The sequence below is a fragment of the Podarcis pityusensis genome, assembly GCF_964106645.2.
Source record: "Podarcis pityusensis genome assembly, chromosome: 17".
In the NCBI taxonomy this organism is placed as follows: Eukaryota; Metazoa; Chordata; class Lepidosauria; order Squamata; family Lacertidae; genus Podarcis; species Podarcis pityusensis.
In genome coordinates, this window is record NC_138042.1 from 6671779 (window position 1) to 6696152 (window position 24374).

The 24374-nt window shown below is 46.5% G+C and overlaps 1 protein-coding gene and 1 long non-coding RNA gene across 3 annotated transcripts in view; one reads left to right on the forward strand and one right to left on the reverse strand.

Annotated features, from left to right (window-relative positions):
• PDE4A (phosphodiesterase 4A) overlaps positions 1–24374 on the forward strand; it is a 353439-nt gene that overhangs the window by 204089 nt on the left and 124976 nt on the right. The gene's annotated exons all lie outside the window — the stretch shown is intronic.
• Positions 1542–24337, reverse strand: LOC308467031. Its single transcript, XR_013981105.1, has 3 exons — positions 24208–24337; positions 20718–20755; positions 1542–1725 (listed from the first exon to the last, which is right to left on the reverse strand). It is a non-coding gene; the product is annotated as an uncharacterized lncRNA (long non-coding RNA).

Genomic DNA, 24374 nt, shown 5'->3' on the forward strand with positions numbered 1-24374 from the left:
CTTAATCCTGTACTTTTCACCCTTTTGATGAAGGCAGCAACTGCCCAATGGGACCAGAAAAAGCGCAATTCTATAAGTAGTTCCACAAATAAGCCATGGTGGTTGTTAGTACCTATTGTTGGTCCCTTCCTTTGATCAGCCTCCCTCATCCTGTCAGTGATTCATGATGGCAGATGAGCTGTATTAATAACCTGTCAGCCCACGCCTTTCCCTGCTCTGTCCTGTCACCTAGCTGCCAGCTACAGCTGCAGGTTGGCATTTGCATAATGCAAAGTAGTTTATTTGGACTGTCTCTCAAGCCTGTAGGTTTGTGTGAGTTGTGAGCCTGTGCCACAGCCAGGGAGCAACTTAGCTGGAGGGTAGGAGATGGGTGACTTCCGGCCCATTCCTTCCCTTCCTCCTCATGATCACCAATTCTGCAACAACAAAAAATCCAGCATTAGCAATGCTCCAGATGTTGGTGAGATTCACTTTTCTCTGTGACAGTTGTTGCGTTAGGAAAATGCGAAAGCATTTGTCAAAATAGCAAGAGCCCCTCCTTCCCCCTTGCTCTCTTTTGTGCATTTTCCCATGCCAGATCAGAGCCGTTGTTTCCCTGGTCTGATACTGTCTGGGGGAGAGGGAGAGTCGAGAGAGGAACAGGGTACCTTCCCATCACCGAATCAAGGGGACCACATACTCTCTTGTACTGGGATTCCCATCCAAATGCACATCCCACTGAAAATGAGGCAGTACATCAACATGCAGATGTACTTGAGAGCATGACAGACTGTTGGATTGGTTGCCTTGGCAATGGAGATGTTTCTCCCCTTCCTGGCTGGCATCAGCCTCCTGGTACAAAACATGCATCCTGGCCCTTGTGGCTGGGGGGCGGGACTGTGGCCCTCCAGGTATTGTTGGAGTGGCTGGGGCTGATGGGAACTGGAGTCCCAAAATACTTGGTGAACCGGAGATCACCCATCACTGTGTTAGATCCGACTCCTATGCAATACACTGGTACCTCGGGTTACAGACGCTTCAGGTTACAGACTCCGCTAACCCAGAAATATTACCTCGGGTTAAGAACTTTGCTTCAAGATGAGAACAGAAATTGCGCAGCAGCAGCACGGCAGCAGCGGGAGGCCCCATTAGCTAAAGTGGTGCTTCAGGTTAAGAACGGACCTCCGGAATAAATTAAGTTCTTAACCCGAGGTACTACTGTACTGTATATTAGGACCTAGGATTTCTCAATCTCTGCCATATTCCCCAGTGCTGCACATACTATCAGGAGCGGCCCATCCCATTGTACCACCTCCTGCCCCTTCCTTCCTCCCTTCTACCCCACCTCTTGCTGAAACTTGGTGAGAGGGGGGCATTCCACGAGGCCATGTTGCTTGTCTTCTCTGCCACAGGGGCTAGGAAGATGAGTGGCAACACCGAGCACTGGATCACACACATTTCACACAACGCTCCGTAGCCGCTGCGAGAAAATAAGAGGCTTGATTGCAGTTTCATTTCAAGGACATGTTCCAGCTGAGCAAAAGAACTCAAGGAGATGCAGAGCACAACCTGAAGAGGGCGGCTGGCCTGGGGAGCACCCCAGGCTGAAGGGCCACACCAGAATTCCTGAGTCCGAGTGCCAGCTCAATCCTGGGACGATTTTGTCTCGCTTATGTTCAGAATCCACGAAGCCCTCTTGACACTAACCCAGCTATCCAGACCCAGGAATTCCTCGCAGTGGTCCTGCTGGTAAAAGGAGAAGGAGGGCAGTGCGCTTTAGGATCAGCTAGGATTCTTTGCCAAGTGAGTCGGTGGGAATTTAGCTGGCTGGGAAAGAGCAGGGGGAGGGGAGGGGAGGGGAGAGAGTGAGTCAGCCGCTGACTGCTGGGAGCTTAGCAAGAGCCGCAGGGCCTGTTCAATAAATCATGGCAGCAAGATGTACCCTTGGAAGGCGATGGCATGACCTTTGTGGTGACAAGACAAACAGCAGCTCTGGCTTTACCTGTCAGGCCGCATCCACCTCAAGGGGACGGCATGCTTGGTTCTCAGAAAGAGGGTTTTCCGCTGCCAAGGGCACTGACCTCTCTTGTCCATCGTGGTCACAAAGGGCCACAGTTCCTTCCTCCTGGTCAGTCGCTAGAGCACAGGAGGATGGAAAGCCAAAAAAGCAACAGTTCTACAGTTGTTATAAGACAGGGCTATTTGGGGGAGGGTTTGGTGTGTTTTTTTTAAAAAAGATGTTTCCTGTCATGGGGGAAGACGCTCTGTATATGCTTCGAGACATGCTATCTCCCTAAAAAAGCCTCGTATGGTGTGCTTTGTACATGTGTGTTGTGCATGAATTTGTGTAATTTACCATACTTGGGTGTGCACGAAATTGTGGCCCTGCCCACTTTGGTTGGCTGCACTTTTGATTGTGCCCTGAGCACCACAAGCATATGTGGCCCTTGGCAGGTTGACTAAGAGGGAATGTGGCCCTCAGGCCAAAAAGGGCTTCCCATCCCCAGGCTAATGGGAAAGACACCCTGTATTGTGCTATCAGCCACTTAGTGGTCACCAGAGGGTTTTTGTTTTTTTAAACCAATGGTGGCAGTATTAATGTTCAAAGACTAGGTTGTTTTTTGCTTGTTTGTTTGAGACCCACGTAGGATAATAGACACAGCTATAACAAACTGCAGAAGAAATCTGGGACCAAGATAAGAGCTGTATGAAGGGATGGGGTTTATTGTGGGGGCAGCTGCACTACCACATCCCTGTGTGCCACACTGCGTGGGATACACAATGTGATGCCTTCCATATGTTGTTGGACTCTAGGTGTCATCATCCCTGGTAATTGGGAGTCCACAGAATCTACAGGGCACCGCACGGCCTACACTTGACACACACAGACAGACCCAGCGACCCTGTTTTTTAACTTTAAAAAATTCCCAGATTATGCAAGAGCCAGGCCTAGAATCAAGTTCTGCAGCTGGTGTACATTTGGAAAAATTCTGTTATTTAATTTGTATGCTATGAAAAGTGTACACAGTTGCACAATGTGTGTGTTTCTTGGAGACTTTGCCTTCAGAATGATAGCATTTCCGGTACGCCTTTTCAGTGCTGTGTTTACTTCTTTTTGTCAAGTAACTGGAAGAAAAATGATTTGAGTCTTAGCAAAACATGGGGCATGAATTTTGGGAAGGACCTTAGTTCAGTGTTGGAGCCCATGCTATGCATGCAAATGGTCCCAAGGTCAGTGACCAGCCTTTTGAGGTGGGACTGAGAAAGTGCCCTGTCTAGATCTCTTAGCTAGACAGACCAATAATATGATTTATTATAAAACAGCTTCCCAGAAGGGGAAGAAGATGCATGAGGGGAGAGCAACAGAGTGGAGGACTTTTGAGAGGGACTTGTAGGTGTTCTGAGTACTGAAGTAAGTCTAGTGTCCCAATCAAGAAAGGTTAATAGTCCCACTCTATTCTGCCTTGCTCAGACTACACCTGAAGTCCTGTGTCCAGTTCTTGGCACCACTATTTAAGATGTCCTCATTGACAAGCGGGAATGTGTGCAGAGGAGGGGGGAGTTGGGTATGTGTAGCCTGGAGAAAAAGAGACCAAAAGGAGATATAGATCTTCAGATATCTCAAGGACTGTCACATGAAAGATGGAGCAAGCTTGTTTTCTCCTTGTTTTCTGGAGGGTAGGACCCAAATCAATTACTTCAACTTGCAAGAAAGGAGATTCCGGCACAACATCAGGAAGAACTTTCTGACAGTAAGAGCTGTTCGACAGTGGAACAGAGTGGCAGACTCTCCTTTCTTTTTAAGCAGATGTTGGATGGTTATCTGCCATGGATGCTTTAGTTTGGATTCCTGCACTGCAGGGGGTTGGAATAGATGATCATTGGGGTCCCTTCCAATTCTACAATTCTGTGATTCTGTTATTCTGTGACTCACTGAGCTGGCAGTCACTGCCAGTTCCATCCCTATATTAAGAGGTGCTTGAAATTGTTTGATGTGATTCTGATTGGCTCACGGAGATATCGGGCAGTTCCTGGTCAGGCTGTCAAGTAACAGCATTTTGCCATTCAACAGCAAGTGGCAGCCTTCCTAGGTGCAAGCAAGGCATGGCATTTGCGGGTCAGGAGCCATCCACATTGGAATTATCATTTGGGAATGCAAAGTGCCTTTATCAACCTGGGAAGCATGACACAAAATGCCTGCTATCTGATGCTTCTCTCTTGGGCTACTTGGGTTGCTACGTGGAAAAACACAGCATATAAAAACATGCTCGCCCAGAAATCATGGAGGAATTCTCTCTCCCACCTTATGTCTGGATTAGGCACGTGGTGCTTAAGCAGAATGAGATGCATATAGCTCAATGTTTAATAACAATTTTACCATCCCATATAATAATCCTACAGTAGGATCCTTATGGAGCCAAAATGTCACCATCTGTATATCATCCATAGGCTTGGAGAAACCTCAAAGTTTACAGAAACACACACACAGGCACAAATATTTACAGGGGGGGTCATTAAGGGAGGGGAAGCCCCCAAATAGCCCATTGAGGACTGAGCATGCTCAGTGGGCATGGAAATTTGACTGACAGCTCATTGCAGGGTGGGGGACTGAAGATCAGTGGAAAGGAATGAAGGTCTCCTGAGGGTGGGTGGGGGGTGAGGAAGAAACCTGGCTGGCTAACGGGAACTCTGAACAAGAGCATGCCATACTACAATGTTTTAGTAGTAGTAGTAGTAAATACAGACATAGGGAGGAATTCAACGTAGCGCTAAGCAGATTGCTCTGTCAGCACAAGCTTTTCTGTATTTCTTTGATGGAGTGATCTGCCCTGCTCTTCCCCTGTGCACTGTTCTGGGAGCCCTCCCCACCACCTGGGGCATTGGGCCAATTGGGGGAGAAAAGGAGGAGGGAAAGGCTTGTTGCACTAGCAGAAGCCCTAGTGCAGGCTGCCACTTGCAAAACTACAGTGGTACCTCAGGTTAAGTACTTAATTCGTTCCAGAGGTCCGTTCTTAACCTGAAACTGTTTGTAACCTTGAAGCACCACTTTAGCTAATGGGGCCTCCTGATTCTGCCGTGCCGCTGGAGCACAATTTTTGTTCTCATCCTGAAGCAAAGTTCTTAACCTGAAGCACTATTTCTGGGTTAGCGGAGTCTGTAACCTGAAGCGTATGTAACCTGAGATACCACTGTACTTAGCTGAATCCAGGCCACAAACTTAATGCTTATAAAAGCCCTGTTGCAGATGTGGGTCTGAGAACTGCAGCATGCCTTAGCTCTATTATATTAATTATTATTATTATTATTATTATTATTATTATTATTATTATTTATACCCCCGCCCAACTGGATGGGTTTCCCCAGCCACTCTGGGCGGCTTACAGCACATAGTGAGTTCATTATATTGAGGTGAGATACGAAGCAAGTCTTTCCTGGTTCGTGGCTCTGTCTGGTTCCTATGAGACTGGCTCTCAGTGACTTGGGGACTGGAATAGCCCACTAGCAGCACTGGGAGGTTGGGGAGCTGGTATGATCATGTGTCTTGTGTTTTTAGCATGAGCAGAAACAGAGTGCCATGTCAGTTCTGACACACTGTTCTGCAACTGCTGGATGCTGCCTCTTCTTTTGACTCAAATCTCCCATGATATTGTCAGCATTACTCTGGGCAGTGTATATCATGCTTACGTTCTCCCAAAACAGAACTATATTGGAATGGGGTGGGATACCTGTTGCCCCTGCAGGTGTTGTGGAATACAGCTCCCATAATTGCTGGCCATTGGGCCAGGCTGACTGGGGCTGCTGGGAGTTCCCAGCAACACAACTTCACCTGACTTAAAGAATTTGCTGTCACAAGCTGTCATGACAGCTTTTATACAGGATTAGTGAGATTTGAAGATGGTTAGGTCTATCAGCGGGTATTAGCCACGAAGCCTAAATGAAAGCTCCATTACTACAGAGGCAAGATACCTCTGGATAGCCAGATGCTGGGGTCTTGCTTGTAAGCTTCCTGGGACATATGGTTGTCACTGAACTAGCTAAGGCTTTGGTCCAATCCAGCAGGGACTGCTCTTAACATTGTTGATATCTTTGATCAGTCTAGCTGTTTTTGGAATAGGCAGAGTATGAGAGGAAGCTGTTGTATTACATAAGCTTCCTCACCAGGCGGCCAATTCTTTAAAGAGCAAAACTGATTACAAATGCCACGATGGACGTGATACAAATAAGAAGAGGATGAATTGGTTTGTTGTACAGAAACGCATGCATTTTGTTTGGTGTTGAAACAGAGAGAGACCCTTTTTTTTAAAAAAAAGAAGAAAACAAAAAAACCTATTCACAAAACAAGCTGCAATATTTGTTTCGCTTGAAAATCAGAATTCAAGCTGCACAAGTTTGTGAAGGTCTTAAGTGGGGTTTTTTATGTAGATGGCCTACGAGACTGAATGCACGATTTAGGCTTCTTCAGTTGGTGACTTTGCCATTCAGTTCAGATCAGTGATGCTCTGGCAGCGAAGCACAGCCTTCAAATTGTCAAAGAATAATAGAAACTAATTTTCCTGCAGATGCAACCTTCCCATGAAGGTGGCTCATTTGTGTTAGCTTTTGTTCAGGGCCACTGAATAAGGGAGGCATGTTTTGTGCCCATGGGGCATAAGCCACCAGAATACTGGCCTGAACAATCCCCGGAGAAATGGATAAGAGCTGTCCAAGCGTACTACATACACAGCTCCTGTTCACCTTAATGTTGCGGTTCCCAACGTGGGGCACCTGCCCCATAAGGGGGGGCCATTTGATATTTAAGGGGGGGCAGTTCGAGAATGAGTTAGACCAAATTAATGACCTTTTTGGCTTCTTCCACGTGAATAGTTCGCTTTTTGAATAATAAGAATTATATGTCGGGAGGGGGCATCAGCATAGCTGTCAATGTTTCCCTTTTTTAAAGGGAAATTCGCTTATTCCGAATAGGATTCCTCGCATGAAAAGGGAAATGTTGACAGCTATGGGCATCAGGATTTTAGAGATGCTTAGGTGAGGCATGGTCAAAAAAAGGGTGGGAACCACTGTCTTAATGGAAGTAACTTCTATAGGGGAAACTTCCATTCAGGCTGCATCAATGTCCATGTGAAATTAGGGTTTTCCCACGCTCCCTCCCTCTGGCAATGGGTAAAATGTTTTCAGCTTTCCTGTGCTCCACATTATCTGAAGCCCAGATTCTGGACCATTCTGAATCCCTCTCCTCCTCTTGGTTTTGTAGCATCTTCAGCACATTATCAGCACATTCAGGGCAAAGCATTCTTGGAGAGCATCCATTGCTTCTTTAATATATGAGAGGCCGTCTGCTAATGCCACCTCCTCTGCCATCGTGCCATCTGACCCACATGATAGAAGAAACCAGAAGAATACATTCTTCTATGCTGTTGGGAAAGGACATTGGGAATTAACTTTCTACGGCTATGATTCTGCCATGCACAACAGCGAACTCTGCGCCTTCTCTGCAACAGCTTTGCATTGTCAGGATTCTGCAGGGGGACAAAGCTGCCTTGCTTGTGCTTTCTCATCAAGGAGCCTCTGCTGAAACAAAGCACATGGATTTCATGGAACCCTGCCCAGTCATGGGTTGGAGCGGTGGGGGGGGGGAATTATTTAATCGGCACTTTGTTAATCCTTTCAACTGCTTCCTATTACCCTTAGATTAGTGGCTGGAAAACAATGTGCATTCTTTTGGAGTTGAGCAGATGTTTCGAAGCCTTGCAGTGGAAAAAATAAAATACAAGCAGGAAGCTGCAGGTTCTCAGGGAGTAGAACATGCCAGCAGCTTCCCCCCCCCCCACACATGAGCTTCTCAGAGCACCCCACCTCTTCAGTGGTTTGATGTTATTTACACAGTAGACGAGGGTGGCACTGTGGGTTAAACCACAGAGCCTAGGACTTGCTGATCAGAAGGTCGGCGGTTTGAATCCCTGCAATGGGGTGAGCTCCCATTGCTCGGTCCCTGCTCCTGCCAACCTAGCAGTTCGAAAGCACATCAAAGTGCAAGTAGATAAATAGGTACCGCTCCGGCAGGAAGGTAAACGGCGTTTCCATACACTGCTCTGGTTCGCCAGAAGTGGCTTAGTCATGCTGGCCACATGACCCAGAAGCTGTACACCGGCTCCTTCAGCCAATAAAGCGAGATGAGCACTGCAACCCCAGAGTCGGCCACGACTGGACCTAATGGTCAGGGGTCCCTTTACCTTTACACAGTGGCTTTATCTGGCCTTCAAGAAGAAAACAGGACACTTCAAGATTCGTAATTTGAATGGGCACCTTTGGGGCCTGTATCATAACCCTGGAAGGAGGAAGCCGCTGCCTGGACTGAGAGACAGAAAGGGAAGCTTATGTGTTCGCTTTGATGTTGAATAGAAGACAAGAGTACCCTCTACTGGCAGATGTTGTTACTTCTAGGGAGTCGGTTTCCAAACTTGATGTAGAATTCTTTCCCCAAAAGGGTGGAGGGGCATTTCCCAAAGGTTGTGACAGCGGGTAGGGGGCCCAACTAATCCCCCTTCTCTCAGCCCTTAGGAAAAGTTGCTCTTACTTCTCCATGTGTTTGGGTTCCATTCATTTTCTTCTTGCTGTTGCAGAAGGTTTCTTTAGAATAGCTCTGGTTTCTAGCTCTCCGCTTCTCTGCATTTTCTTTTCTTGTGTGCTTTGCAAATAATAATAATAATAAAAAATTTTATTTATACCCCACCCTCCCTGGCCAGAGCCTGGCTCAGGGCGGCTGACACCAGTAAAATTACAGTAAAAACATAATGGGGGGGGGACCCAATTTAAAATACAGGTTAAAATGCAATTTAAAATGCAGCCTCATTTTAAAAGTAGCCCATAGATATGCTTTATTCTGTTGTCTCCTTGGGGATTCTTGTGACCAAAAGGCAGCATATCCTTTCATATGTCTGACGGATCAATAGATTTGGTACAGCTGCTTACACTCGTATCGACCAAAGATCACGTTACGTTCTTGGATCCTAACGGAGTTTAGAAGCTTTTAAGAGAAGTTAGTCAAAGTTATTGAAATAACTAGAACAAACATTTCAGTGTCTTAAGTCCTGCAGATTTGGGGATATGGAGGGGGCCTTATCATCTTTGGTTGTGAAGGGAAGAGAAGACGATACCACAAAACAAGTCATGCAAGGTTCTTCCTTTGTCCCTAAATCACTTTGGATGATGAGCCACATGGGAAGGAAAGCTTGTGCAGTGGTTAGAGAAGGATGGGCTGAGAGGCAAGATTTTCGAGTTCTCTGAGCCTCACTGCAGGGGAAGTTCTGTTGTTTTTTTAATGGGTTGGAGCTGGAAGGCTAGAGAATTGTTCCATTGGCATTTATTAAAGAAATATTAAGAGGTAGCATGACCTAGTGTTGACTAAGTGTTAGACTGAGCTCCCATTTATGCCTTGAAAATCACTTTAGGACACATCCCAGCTACCAAAACTTTCACAAAGTGAAGGTTTCACAAGCTCGAAAAGTCTCCATGCTCCTAGTGACTAAGCATAGGACTGGACTCTTGCACTTCGCCAAGTTACAAATCGATACAAATCCATGATGATAATATTGGATGCAGAGGATCAATGAGCTACTTCAGATAGAGTACATCCATTTGTGAATGATACCAGTAGTGCTTCAAGATTGAAATGCGGCTTATAAATACTGCAGGGCTCTTGACTGAATTAAAAAGAGCCATCTTGTATATTTTGAAACCTCACTCTGGGCTCAGACGTAGGACTCCCCCCCTCACGGCAAGTCTCAGTTAACTTCAACTGGAAAACAACTCCGCCTGTGCTCAGTGCCCATAGCCTGGCAGCTGGTTACCATAAAGCACCAATGCTGCAGCAAGCAAAGGCTCTAGCAGCTCAGCCAGCTGCTTGTGGCTGGAAAGCCAGACAGGATGTTTGTGACTGTTGCCATGGGAACAAAGGGGCAGTCCATTCTGTACTGAGCACCGGATGTTAGCTCAGTGTGTGTGTGTCATATGACCCGTACTGGATGTACTTGGGAGGAGTTTCTTCTTGCTGTTGTTGAGTGCAGACATGATTCTCTGTACTGATGTAAGAGGCAGAAATAAATGATGTAAATAGTTTTCTGTCTGCTTCTTTCCCCTCCCTGGGGACACCAAAGGGGAGAGAGGAAGAACGGTGTGTTCCTCTCATACATCTGAGAAGAATCGCCGGACCTCGCCTGCTTATCAGCAGAGGTTGGGAGACGCGGGGAGGTCGACAGGAATATCTGCCGGTGCCTACGCTGTGGCACATTCCTCTGACCCAGGCAGAATTCCAACAGTGGCAGCCTTCGGATGGTTGCGATTCATCGGACATCTGCATGAGAGGCTGGTGGATTGTCCTCCTCTGCTCCAAGGGAAAGGAAAGCGTCTGAAAGAAGCCAGAGGCTCCACAGACAGCTGGTGGAAAGAAGAGGTGTTTTCCAAGCAACGGAGCTCAAGGTATGCTGCATTTCGGGCTAAAAGTGTGAACGCAGGAAGATTAATTCCCTGGTTCACGGAGCTGCGTTTCAAAGAAAACAAAAGCTCCGGAGGAAGAGGCCTGCAGCTTGAAGGCTGAAGCCTGCATTCCACAAATTTTTGTGGTAGATAAGATGTCCTATTGAAATGCATTGTTGCTAGGTAACGGTCCCGGAAAGTTACTGGCAAAGGGGCTGGACTCTGAGTGTGAGCCTGGGAAAGCGAAACAAAACCAGAGAATGTTTTGGCTACAAAGTTTACGTGCTCTTGGAAGGGACTTTTCATAGCAGCCAGAGTTTAGCTGCCAGGTGCAAAAGAACGTAAACAACTTGCAGTTTGCTGCGTGAGAAAGGAAAAAACGACTGTTGGATTTTACAGTTTGTTTGACAGTGTGAGCTGGAGGCTTGGATTCAAAATGGATGCCAAGAAGGGGGGAGACTTGCCTAACTCATCTCCCCTGACCAGAGACAGTTATTCATCAGGGTCTGGATGGATAACTACCCCAGAAGGGGTGAGCCAAGATGATGCTGGCCAAGTTCCTAAGAGCTCAACGAAAGCTGAGGAGAGCTTTGACCCCAGAGGGGAGAGTGCAGGAACTGTGGCTGTTGGAACTGTTGGTGTTCCTGAACAAGGTGCAATGGGTGTTGCTGACAGGGGGAGGGAAGAACAGAGTTCTAATTCCCCCACTGCTGATGCTACTGGGGAGCATGGTGTAGCATTGAGTGCTGTCCGATGCTACAATTGTGGACAGACTGGGCATCTACAGCGAAACTGTAAGAAGCCGCGCCAGTCAAGAGGAGCAAAGAGCAGCTCTACGAAGCCTCAGGCGTCAGGCAAAAGCCGTACCAAGTGCCAGGTGAAACCTGCAAAGGCTATGATGGCGAAAGGAACCACGCCAGATGTTGGGAACTCGTTCATAATTGACACGGGCGCCACGGTTCATATGTGCCCGCACAGAGGACTGTTTTCGACGTTGAAGAAGCAAAGCTTCACTGTGAAACAGGCCAATGGTCAGGAGTTGGAAGCGACTGGAATTGGGACGGTGTATCTTGAGAGTCTGAACTTGACTATAAGCAATGTTTACCTGGTTCCAGAACTGAGATTTAATCTGCTGAGCGTGTCGCAGATTGCAAAGAAAGGACTGAAACTGTCCTATGATGCTAAAAGCTGCAAGATCTACAAAGATGGAGAACTGTTTCTTACTGCCAAAGAGAAAGATGGACTGTATTTGTTGACTTTTGATCAAAGTGATTACATGAAATGTAATTCTTCTGTTTCTAACGAAATCTCTCTTGCAGGTGTGACCAGTGTGAGCACCAGGAAGGTCACCAAGACCAAGAAGGTCGACAGAGCATTTCAGCGGGTGTATGCTGATGTGATTGGTCCTCTAGAACCATCTAGAGGCGGTGCACGATTTTACCTTGTGTGTGTGGATTGTTTCACAAATTATTCTTGGGTTTATATGATGGAGAAACCGCAAGAAACTTTAGAAAAGTTTCAGGAATTTTGTGACAAGGTTAAAAGTATGCATGATGCTAACATTGATTGTCTTTTCACAGATGAGAAGCAAATTTTTCTGTTACAGAAGTTTCAGAAGTTCCTGGATGGAAAAGGGATAGACCACAAAGTGGCAGTTTCGCAAGAAGCGTGGAACAGGGGGGTCTGTGTAAGAGTGAACAAAGAATTGCAAAAGGGGATGAATGCGCAATTGCTGAGTTCACATTTGCCACATGAATATTGGGCCGAATCGCTAGCGTCCTATCTTCATGTGTGGTTGAGAAAGGTCTCAACAGAGTTGGGATGTTCTCCTTTTGAGAAGCTGTTCAATAGAAAACCTTCTGTTGCCTATTTTAAGGTTTTCGGGTCTCAAGTGAGAACAGAAGCTCCAGGTGGAGTAAAGAATGCCAGAGGCATTTTTGTGGGTTATGAAAAAGGTCTCTACAGAGTAATTTTGTCTGAATCTGGTCAGGTGATTCTCACAAAGTTTCTAGAGAGTGCTCCAGAGCAAGAGTGGGTAGTACACACATTTCCCACAGGAAACGATTCAGATGATGATGATGAGTTTGATCTTATTGAGTTCAGTAGTACTGATGATGACAGCGATAGCTCAAACAGCTCAGTTGTCACAGTCATTGAGAGGAAATCTCACATAATGACTAGACCCTCAGAAGAGGAGGAAGAACCACTGATTGCTACTGGTTCTCAACAGAGTCCAAAGGTTGAACCAGTGAGCACAGAGGATCAGAACCTCATGCGCAGGTCTGAGAGAGTTGCAGAGGGTGTACCACCGAGGAGGTACTCAAAAGAGTTTGCTAACTTAGCTGTTGCATGTGTTGCTATTGTTAACAACTCAAAGCAGGTTGAAGCAGTGTCTAAGTCAGAGACAAAGACACAACAGAGAGTAGCTAGCCAAGGTAATGCAGAAGCACTCATTCCTTGGAAGCCAGACAACCAGAGAGGTACACTGGTGAAACCAGTGGTGGGGAGTTCCAAGGGTGGAACTGAAACAACAGGGGAATGTTATAAATATAACAACTGTTTATTTTCTTCTCTGGATGACGCTTTGCTCGCGGCACACATTGATACTTTAGGGGGAGTATGTTACCATAAAGCACCAATGCTGCAGCAAGCAAAGGCTCTAGCAGCTCAGCCAGCTGCTTGTGGCTGGAAAGCCAGACAGGATGTTTGTGACTGTTGCCATGGGAACAAAGGGGCAGTCCATTCTGTACTGAGCACCGGATGTTAGCTCAGTGTGTGTGTGTCATATGACCCGTACTGGATGTACTTGGGAGGAGTTTCTTCTTGCTGTTGTTGAGTGCAGACATGATTCTCTGTACTGATGTAAGAGGCAGAAATAAATGATGTAAATAGTTTTCTGTCTGCTTCTTTCCCCTCCCTGGGGACACCAAAGGGGAGAGAGGAAGAACGGTGTGTTCCTCTCATACATCTGAGAAGAATCGCCGGACCTCGCCTGCTTATCAGCAGAGGTTGGGAGACGCGGGGAGGTCGACAGGAATATCTGCCGGTGCCTACGCTGTGGCACATTCCTCTGACCCAGGCAGAATTCCAACATACTGCAGGGCTCTTGACTGAATTAAAAAGAGCCATCTTGTATATTTTGAAACCTCACTCTGGGCTCAGACGTAGGACTCCCCCCCTCACGGCAAGTCTCAGTTAACTTCAACTGGAAAACAACTCCGCCTGTGCTCAGTGCCCATAGCCTGGCAGTGGGAATGTCTGTGACAGTGGCATTCTTAAAGCCTATATGTGCATAAATCAGCAACACATGGTGGCATCTCTTACATGAGCCCGTCATGGGCATAGCCAGGATCTTTTTTTGGGGGGGGGGTGTCAGATTGGGGGGGGGCAGAACCGAGTTATCTGTGACCCAATTAGTCAGTTAGTTAAGTATTTTTATTTATTTACTTGAAAGGGAGGAGGCAGTCCAGGGACCCTGTCACATTTCTGGGGCTGGAAACACAGCATGGCTGAATGATTTCATAGCAATACAGTGGTACCTCGGGTTACATACGCTTCAGGTTACAGACTCTGTTAATCCAGAAATATTGCTTCAGGTTAAGAACTTTGCTTCAGGATGAGAACAGAAATTGTGCTCCGGCAGCGCTGCAGCAGCAGGAGGCCCCATTAGCTAAAGTGGTGCTTCAGGTTAAGAACAGTTTCAGGTTAAGTACAGACCTCCAGAACGAATTAAGTACTTAACCTGAGGTACCACTGTATAGGAAGCTGCATTGCCCCAGCTTAGACTGTCTCAGAACTGGCAGGGGCTCTCCAGAGTCTCATAAAAAGGATTTTCCTCATCATCCTGCTTCCAGATCTTCTTAAACTGGAGACGCTTAGATTAAACCTGGGACCTTGCGCAATGCTAGGCATACCACCTCAGTCACTGAGTGGTGGTCCCTTTCTGGCTGTGCTCTGTGCTGGCGAGTGGAGAGAGGGGAATCCACTGAGGCGCTCATGTCTGTAAACCAATAGTGCAAGAGAGGTAAATGGGAGCAGTCGCAACTGCTCACCCCTGATATTGGTAAAGGTAAAGGTACCCTTGACCTTTAGGTCCAGTCGCGGACAACTCTGGGGTTGCGGCGCTCATCTTGCTTTATTGGCCGAGGGAGCAGGCGTACAGCTTCTGGGTCATGTGGCCAGCATGACTCAGCCGCTTCTGTCAAACTAGAGCAGCACACAGAAACGGCGTTTACCTTCCCACCGGAGTAGTACCTATTTATCTACTTGCACTCTGACGTGCTTTTGAACTGCTAGGTTGGCAGGAGCAGGGACAGAGCAATGGGAGCTCACCCCGTTGCGGGGATTCGAACCGCCGACCTTCTGATCGGCAAGCCCAAGAGGCTCAGTGGTTTAGACCACAGCGCCACCTGCGTTCCTCACCCCTGAAATAAGAGATCCCAGTTGATAGATCTTCATGCATTATCAACTAAAAGCACTTTCCCCAGTGGTTCCAGGGTGAGGCAGTCAGGAACATAGCTGTCAACTTTTCCCTTTTTTAAAGGGAAATTCCCTTATTCCGAATAGGATTCCTCGCAAGAAAAGGGGAAAGTTGACAGCTGTGGTCAGGAGTTACTGCCTCCTGGTTGACATAAGACTTTTTAGCAAGGGTTTCCTTTCAGGTCCCAGACCACCCCTAGTTTCTGGCATGGCTTATATCTGAGCTGCTGCTGCAGCAGCTGTTATTCTAACTGTTAACCAGCACAGGAGCCTCACTGGGGAAAGGAAGTAGTGCCCCTGGTTAGAAGTAAAAGAAGGGTGAACTGAGGTTTAGAGTGGAGTGAAAAGCACCGATTGGCCTCAATGTTCATGGGGAGAGCAGGGCCTGGGTTCACAATGCAGAAAGGGCGGTTGAGTAAAGTCCTCAAGAGCTGCCTCTGGAAGCAGATTTAAAGAGCACCCTTAGACAAGTCCCTTCCCCTTCTGTCCCCAGAACTGTGGTTCTTAAGTGGTGGCAGCTTTGTTCTGTTCCAGTGACGCACTTTGAGGCTGCTGTGAGCGCAGTGACTCAACTCTTGGGTCCATGTGCTGGCTGCCACCTTCACCACTGTTGAGGAGTTTCAACAAAGGGGACTCTGCCCTCGTTGTCAGGAGGCCTGTTCTTAATTGTGTCGCCAGAAAGGCGGAATAAAGGGAAACAAAGGAGACACCTGTTTCTCATAAGCGTCTGTGAAGATGGTAATTGGAGGGAGCCAAGAGTATTAATTGCAGAGTACAGTGCATTGTTAGCTTGGCAGGAAACCTTCCCCTCGCTTTGTTGCAACACCCAAAATCAAATCCCTCTGCTGGATTTTGACAGGGGCCTTCTTTGTTCCTGGCTGAAGCAATCTCCATTTGTTTACCTCTGCCTCATCTCAGGTGCTGTCTTGGGGCCAAACACTTTGGCAGCACGCAGAATTATTTTACTAGCACTTTGCAGGAGGGCGGGGGGGGGGAGTTGTGGATTCAAAGAAGACCCTCCCTGTGCATGACATGGTCAGGCACCACAAAGGAAAGGAGAAGAAATCTGAAAAATGCACACAGTCCAAACCCAAGGGGAGAGCTTATATCATGGCAGTAGATTACAAAAGAGGTTGAAACAAACACTTCGCTGCAAAATTCCAAGCAGAGATGGTTTCATACTAAGAGAGGAGTCAAGAGGGAGGGGAAGGAATGTCATTTGTGAGCACAGCAGCTAGGAATTTGGGTAGGTCATAGTCATTTTTGCCCTGCTGGTGTAGCACCCTGCTTGTGGTTAACGCTTAGCTGGAATGAAATATTCAACACAGCAATAGAGAAATTAAAATAATAATTTATTTGTCAGACAAATAAATGATAGGCACAGTGGTATATGGTTACCAAAGCTCTGCCCCCTCCAGCCCTGATGGCCAGCACTTATATTTCCTCAGCCCAGCCCCCTTGCTCCTCCTTTGGCTGCCTCTGTCCAATCAGCCTGGTTGAAATTCCTATTGGCTGTTTGCTAGAACCAATCATAAAAGATACACCCATTTCCTATTACCTTTTATGGGAGACAAAGAGCTATATTTCCTTCTATCCATAAATGGCAGACAAGTAGCCATATATCTTACATTTGCCTCGACAAGGCACCTTAATTACCAGATCATCTTTTGCCCCTGTTGCCCCTGCATTCCAAAACAAATGGCTAAAACAAATGGCTCATGGTATTAAATTCTATCTAAACAGAGATCTTGGGTTCACATTCTCACACACCATCAATGAAATAAGAATCTAACATAAGAATCTAACATTTCTTACTTTCTAAATCCTTTGCATAATTACATTAAGCCAACAAATCTCATACATAACATAGATAGCTTTTTAGAAGAAAAGGCCTTTGCTAAGTAAAAAAGGAACTCAGTAAAAACAGCTTCAAAAGAAGCCTCTTCAGTTTACACCCCCCTTTCCCAGCCAGCTGCTTTTCCCAATAGCTCTTCCCAAAATTTATTGCCCTTTAACTCTCTCAGTATACCTTAAACCTTAGGAAAATATGGCTAGAGTCTGATGGGAGGCACATGGTATTATTTTCTGTTAAACAATAAATCTTACTGTTTACCAACTCTTAATTAGTGTTTTTGCAGCTTGATTGTATTCTGTAATATGTAGGGTCAGTGTAACATTTGCTCCCAGCCTGTAATTTCCTTTTACAACTTTGAGAAACTTGTCTCCTGCTACTGCTATAAATCAGGGGGGCCCTCGTTCAGGAGAGCAGGAAGATAAACAACTGCCAAAGTACTTAGCCAGCTGGTTTCTGCCTGGCATGAAACATACAAACATTTGCAAATATATCTTTAAGCTCATTTTAAAATACAGGCCTTGATCAGATGCCTCACTGGTAGTGTTTGGTGGTTGTTTCCAGAATCAGCCCAAGACATTTTGCTGCAGGAGGTGAAGGACAGGATGACTCCCCCATTTCATTTTAAAAAGTTGAATAGATAGGCAATATAATCATATTTTGATGCTGGTGGAAATACATTGCCCTCCAGAGGACAGATAGCCACCACTCCCTGCACCACCCCTGCCTAGCATCTGCCACCTGAGGCAGCTGCTTCACTCTGCCTAGTGGTAGGGCTGGCCATGGCTATATCTTATCTCAACATGGTGGTTGTCTGTTTTCTTCCAAGTGATTTCACAGCTTTCAGACACTGCTCATCTTCCATACTTAGCTTTGTCAACAGAGCTAAAGATGGTAGAACCGTCAAATCAGAACTTACTGCATATATGCGAATCTAATGCAACACTGAATCTAATGCACACCTCAGTTTGCAAAACCTTGAAACAAAAAAAGTATTTGCTGGTGAATGTAAATGCGCCATCAAATCTAATGCGCACCCTAATTTTCACGACGTAATTTGGCCGAAAAAGGTACGTATTACATTTGAGTAAATACAGTAAGTAGCTAGAGAATCTAGACAACAGATGTGTGTCTTGTATGCCTCAGCATCAACTTGTATTCAGGTGAGAGCAGATTTGCAGAGCCAGCTGTTATGTATGTGATGGTCTATGTTCATCTAAGCTTGAGTCTGGACTAGGATTCTGAGCCCTGTGTTCTGATTCGATATATGATATCCAATCATGTATTATTTCCAGTGTTTGGGCTACTGGCATTGGCTCTTAAGCTCTTGGAGGTTTAGACGGCCTGTCATGTTGAGAGTGGGAGTGGCTCAGGCCTTCAGAAATAGTTGCTTTGCCCCTGTTTGACTCTTCTGTTCTGTTAGCTCAATAAAGTCTCTTGCTGTAATCACAATGTCTTGCCTCATAGAAACCCAAGTACACTTTACTAGCAATGAAGGTGGGACGTCAGGATGGGTAGGCTAGACAGAGCTGAAACCACTATTGAGGGCGAGACCACTGCCTTGGTTCAATTCTGGCCGTTGCCAAGGTGCGCTCAGGGCAGAACGTTATGGCCACACAGGGCCACATTGATGAATTTGACAGAACGGTCCCGGGAAAATGGGACTTACATGCTACCAAGCTCGAGTTCTGCGTCGCAGCCAATAAGGTCACCGACCCGGGGTTCATTCAAGGACATAATGGAGAAACTACAAGAACACTTTCCACTACAAGCATCAGAAATAGCCCACCAGCAAATGGATCAAGCTCCAACCAAATTAGTGGCGGCTTTCATTGTGGCTTTTGCCTTTGCCGTTTCCTTGATCTGGAGACTTTGCTCCATGGCTGGTTTGTGTGTGGCTTACGCGACAAGGAACTGCAATGGCACCTTTTCACAAAGAAGGACCTGACCTTCCAAGCCACACTTAATGAGGCATTGGCATCCTAGGGAGTTGGTATAAGCATCCAAGATGTTCAACAGTGACGGGCCAACCCTTTCATTTATGCGGATATAAGGGACATCTTCAGGTGGTATAGCTACTCAGTTGTTCACTAAGAAATAAATGTTTTGGTCAGTGCTTCCAAAGGCATCAGGGTGATTTTGTGGGAAATTGCAGTCAAACATAACTATGCATGAGTACTAGTTAGTTTATGAATGGGTTAAGACCATAGAGTTAAATTCCTAGGCTCAGGTCATGCCCCCTTTTTTCTGATGAGGGAGGAAGCAAAGCCTTCTCTTCCTGTTCCCTCTTTCTTCGTGCAATGTAACTGACCAAGGAAGATGTGCCCAAGTAAGCTCCAAGCTTAGAGCATGTGTTTGAAGCAATCTTTTTGTATTTTCTACCCAAGAGTATTCTTCCTGGGTTCTCCTTGCTGCTGCTTGGATAAATGCATGAACCCGACCTTTGAGACTTTTGTAAGTAAAGTATTTTAAACTTACTTAACAGTGTGTGGTCTGTTCATTGCAAGAGGGGTAGAAAGAGGGGTGCTGTACACAACCAAGTGGGATATGAAAAGGGTTTAATAACCAACATGCCCACACTATGCTGCTGCTTGACCTTTGTGAGTTAAAACTCTTCTACTGGGGACTCTCCCCTACTGAAGAGTGTTCTTTGAATCGAGGCACCCAGCCATTTTTGGGCGGTTGTTATTTACCCCACACATGTGGATCACAGGGATTCGTATTTTCCTCCCACAGATTTGGCAGATGTGCATTGGCACTTATTTATTACTAAAATTAAAAGTGGTTTCGTTAAGAGTTATTTAATAACACATATCACTTTAAATATACAAGATTGTCTCTAGCTCTATTGTTGTTTGCCATTTTGCATCACAGTGCTGCCATCACCACAACCCACACCCCACTAGCCCCAAAGACTGCTGGGCATTCAACAAATTTTCTGTCTGCAGGTCTTACTTATCCCCTTTGCTGGTTGCTTATTTTGAGACTTGCTTCAAGTTCCCAGGAACATTAAATTGCTGGATATTAGCCAGCCTTTACACATTCCTCCCGCCCTGCCCACCCCCCCCCCCCGCAGTTTCCTGCTATGACAGTAACTCATAGAGACAATCGTAATGAACAAGATTAGTCACAGATGATTTGACTACATACAAGGCTCTTAGGTCATTGATTTCTTCTCTCCTTTAAAAGCCCTTTCCTTGACAGATGAATTACTTCTGGACCTCCTGGGAGCATGTTATAATAGTGATGTGGGCAGTTGTATCTTTATTTGCCCTCAAACAGCCATTATCACTTGAGCAATCCTGCTCTCTAAGTATTCATTAAGAATTACATACTTCAGTTTTCTGTGTTAAAAAGGAGAGATGCTCCAGGAGCGAAGAGGTGGGCGGTGGCAGGCCAACTGACCACATAAAGACAGCCTGGTCTGATTTGTGCCTTTAGCAAAAGCTTGATGCAGGTCCCAAGTTCTTCATGGGAATAAATACAGTCACCTCCTAATGCAACCTCTGCCAACCTGGTGCCCTCCATATGTTTTGGGCTGCCACTCGCTCCATCCAGCACAGCCGGCACCAGGATGTCAAAGGCTGTTCTAATGCATACGTTTCTGTATTTAGAAATGAGAAAAGGGACGCTCTTGGTACACTTAACCGTGACTTTCATTTTGGCACCAAGTAAAAAACTCTCATTTTGCCCGGGCATTCATAGACTAGTAGTGGTCTGCTTTGTGCCTGTTAAGCATCAGTTATTTTTTAAGTATATGTAGTTTTAATTATGGTTGTTCTTCCAGTTAACAGAAGTCTGGTTTGTGGTGGTTTGAATGTGATCGATATGTTTTTGGGATCTGTAATGATGTTGTATCCCACCCTGAGATGAGTTCTGCTGAAATTAGGAAATACATATTAAAAATAAATGAAACAGTACTTGCTATACTTACCAAGGATCAATGCCTGAGGGACCCCTGTTCCTCACCATCTGGAGTAAATGAAAGTTCAGGTTTGTGAGTTGACAGTGCAGACAGGAGTGATGAACTTACACCTGGAATTAACGCTTGTTGTTTGAAACTGTAGGCGCACTAATCCGCGGGGTCACGGTTTTGCCAAATACTCAACGTCCGATTCACTCACAAAGGGTGCCAAACACCTGCAAATTGGTCCCTACAACATTTGGCGGTGCAAACCCCACATTTCACGATAGATGATAAAATGTGTCCTTGGTGCCCTAACCTGCGGACACCCTTTAGATATTTGAAGAGGACAGTCATATCTCCTCTCAGTATTCTCTTCTCCAGGCTAAACATACCCAGCTCCCTTAACTGTTTCTCATAAGACAGACCCTTGATCATCTTGCTTGCCCTCTTCTGCAGACAGCTTGCAAATACACTTCTTAAATTGTGGTGCCCAGAACTGGACTTGGTGATTCCAGGTGTTCTGACCAAGGCAGAATAGTGTGGTACTGTCTCCAGACTGAGGTTGGGAGACAGTGACTTACCTAAGGAGATAGGACTTGGATCAGGCTCGTATAAAAGGGTGTTCACACAAGCACACCATGCACATTGAGGAGTGGAGTCACATCTGTCAGCCTGCATGAGAAAGGCTTCGATTTTTATGCAATCCTGTGGGATGTGGTGCCCTGTGGGCTGCCTGAAATACTACCCTTCTTGATGCAGGAGATTCTGGAGGATTTGAAGACTGTACAGAAAACAAAGAGACTGAGGACAGTATGGAGAGGAGGAAAGTGAGAAGTATGGAGTGGGGGGGGGGAGTAGTGGCTGCCTTCACCCACACAGCTGCACATATCCAACAGCCCAACCCCATTTCTAGGGGGTGTGACAGAGCTGGAAGCCTACACTTGCATCCTCAAACTGTGTAGCTAGAGAGAAACTGTGAACCAGTTTCAGGTGTTTTGCCTGCCTCTTTAAAGGAAGCATGTGGGCCAGAGGCAACTGCACAGTGGGTTAGGGAAGCTGGTGCGTTCCTCCCCTACCTCACAACCATTCCACCCCAGGTGCCATAATTCCCCCCATAACAAGGGCCGTTGGTGCCCACTTGGGCCCCACACCGTGGGTGCCGCGGCGTGCCATGCTCCAGCGCCGCCACAGCATCTGGACCAGGGTCTGAGCCTCTGCCTAAGCACAAGGGGTAAGGCGGTGGTAGGGGGGCAAAGGTCGGGCGGCAGTAGCGCTCACTGGCAGGGGGCAACTGCCAGGTGGCAGTGGTGTTTGGCAGTGGCAGCGGCAGGTTGTGGAGCTGGGGGCCAGGCACCCACAACAAAAATTTGTGAGAGTCCAGGCGCCCAGGTCCCCCTAGAGTGGGCACCAGTGACAAGGGCTGCTGGTAGGGCACGTGGGATTACATTTGCACTTGGATGCCCTGTTTCAGACTGCTCTATATGTTTGGGTGAGGCTCTTGGTTTAACAGTAAGTTTACCCACACACCCAATTTTTAAATTTAACTACTCCCCCCCCCCGATTTTGAATTTCCCTCCCCCAATATGGCACCCAGCTGGTTGACCAGGGCAGGTGTGAGAAACTCTGTCCGCACCTTAGCTTCTTGTAACATATGGAAACCGTCCCTGTTAGTATTTTCCCTCACTGGAGATCTGACCTGTTTGGATCTCAGCGCAAGCCTGTGTGTCCTTCCCACTCCTCCCTTTCTTCAGTCTCCAATCCCCCCCCCCCCCCAAGCACATCTTTTCAGAATCTCGTGAGCAAAAAACTCTGGGTAGCTCCTCGGACTGCGCTCCAGGCATTCCTCAGAGAGCTCCATGTACAGTTATATATGTGTAGGTTGTCTCGCACGTGGATCCCCTCACATGTCTTGTGAGCCCACGACTCTGAGCTGGTCGGATCAGGAGAGAAGCAATCCCCGTCTGCTCAGCCAGACGCATTCAGGTTCACCAGTCAGAATGCACCAGTCAAGGCAAAGCTGACACATTTTTTCCGCTGTTTACGAAATGGGTGTAATTTCAGAGCCTGTTGCTCGGACAGCACTTTTGGCTCTGCCTTTTTTCAATTTCAGCAGGTGCCTGTTGGTGTAGTGATTTATTTGCTCCAGCAGGTGGCAGCACAGTCTCACTGCAAAGTCACATTCTATGGCACTTTGTCAGCTGTGCTGAAATATTTTTTGATTGCGTATGAAAATCTCTCTTTCTGTTTCTTTAATTGAACGCGGTGTGCTCCACTGCGCTTTTACTTTCTGCTCAATAGCCACGTCGAAAGTAAGAGTCCCGTCTCCCAAGCATTTGCCTACTAACTCCTGGATAGAGATGTTAAAATGTAGCCAAAAAATTTGCAAATGAAACATTTTCGACATACAGATGCAGCGATGGTTAAAGCCTCACCTGCTGAATTTCTGCCTGTCAAGCAGCAGTTAAAGGCACAGGAGCCTTCCCTGTAAAAATTTTTAGCAGGCTCAGGGGCTCAGGCTGCAGGTGAATACAGAAATTTTAGTTATGAGCTTCCTGCCCTCTCCCATACTATGGCTTGTATGGGCCTTGTTTGCTATTAAATTCCTCACTCACTTTGCATTTGTTGTTTACCGATCTAGACCAAGGCGAGTTTTTCATTCATTTTTTTCTGAATGACTCAGAATAGAAATAAATATTTTGTTTTGGGATGTCAGGAGGAACAAAAAGTTTTTTTTCGAAATTATTTCTAAAAAACTTTTTATAGAAGCAAAATGAGAGCAGATAGGCCCAGTCACTTCCTTAATATATTGGTACTGTTTTACTTCATTCATGTGACCAAGGCATGGGCATCAAGCAAGCTTTGCAGCCCAGAAGTACACAGTTGTTGCTAGGTTAAAGGTAAAGGGACCCCAGTCAGTTAAGTCCAATCGTGAACGACTCTGGGGTTGCGGCGCTCATCTCACTTTACTGGCTGAGGGAGCCGGCATTTGTCTGCAGGCAGCTTCCGGATCATGTGGCCAGCATGACTAAGCTGCTTCTGGCGAACCAGAGCAGCGCACGGAAACGCCTTTTACCTTCCCGCCAGAGCAGTACCTATTTATCTACTTGCACTTTGACGTGCTTTCAAACTGCTAGGTTCGCGGGGATTCGAACCGCCGACCTTCTGATCGGCAAGCCCTAGGCTCTGTGGTTTAGACCACAGTGCCACCTGTGTCCCGTGTTGCTATGTTAGTCCCCCCCCCCACAAATTAAGAGTTATCACATTGCTAAAATGCTAACAGACTGATGTATGAGGTGAAAAAAGGCTTTGTTGCTGCACAAAACCCTTTTTACAAGAACACCAGCGAATATTTCTATGCAACTTAAAGCCTTCATGTAAGTTCGAAATGCCAAGACAACTCAGTAGAGTTTTTTCTGTTGTTGTTTGCTCTTGGCTGCCCCTTCAGTAATCTTACCTGACAGTCACCCAGTTTCCAGTTTCAGTGTGCATTTGCTCATAATTGTATATAAATACAAACCTAAAGAGCAGGAGAGAGCTTTATTCTAGCATATATCTACCGGCCATTCAACTGAGCCCTCTTCCTGCCTCCCGATTCCCAGGCTGCTTCTGATACCAAGGTGGTTTGAAGAGCTACCCGCCTCCCAACTTGGCTGCTTCTGTAGATGTGGGTGACAGCACCAGGGA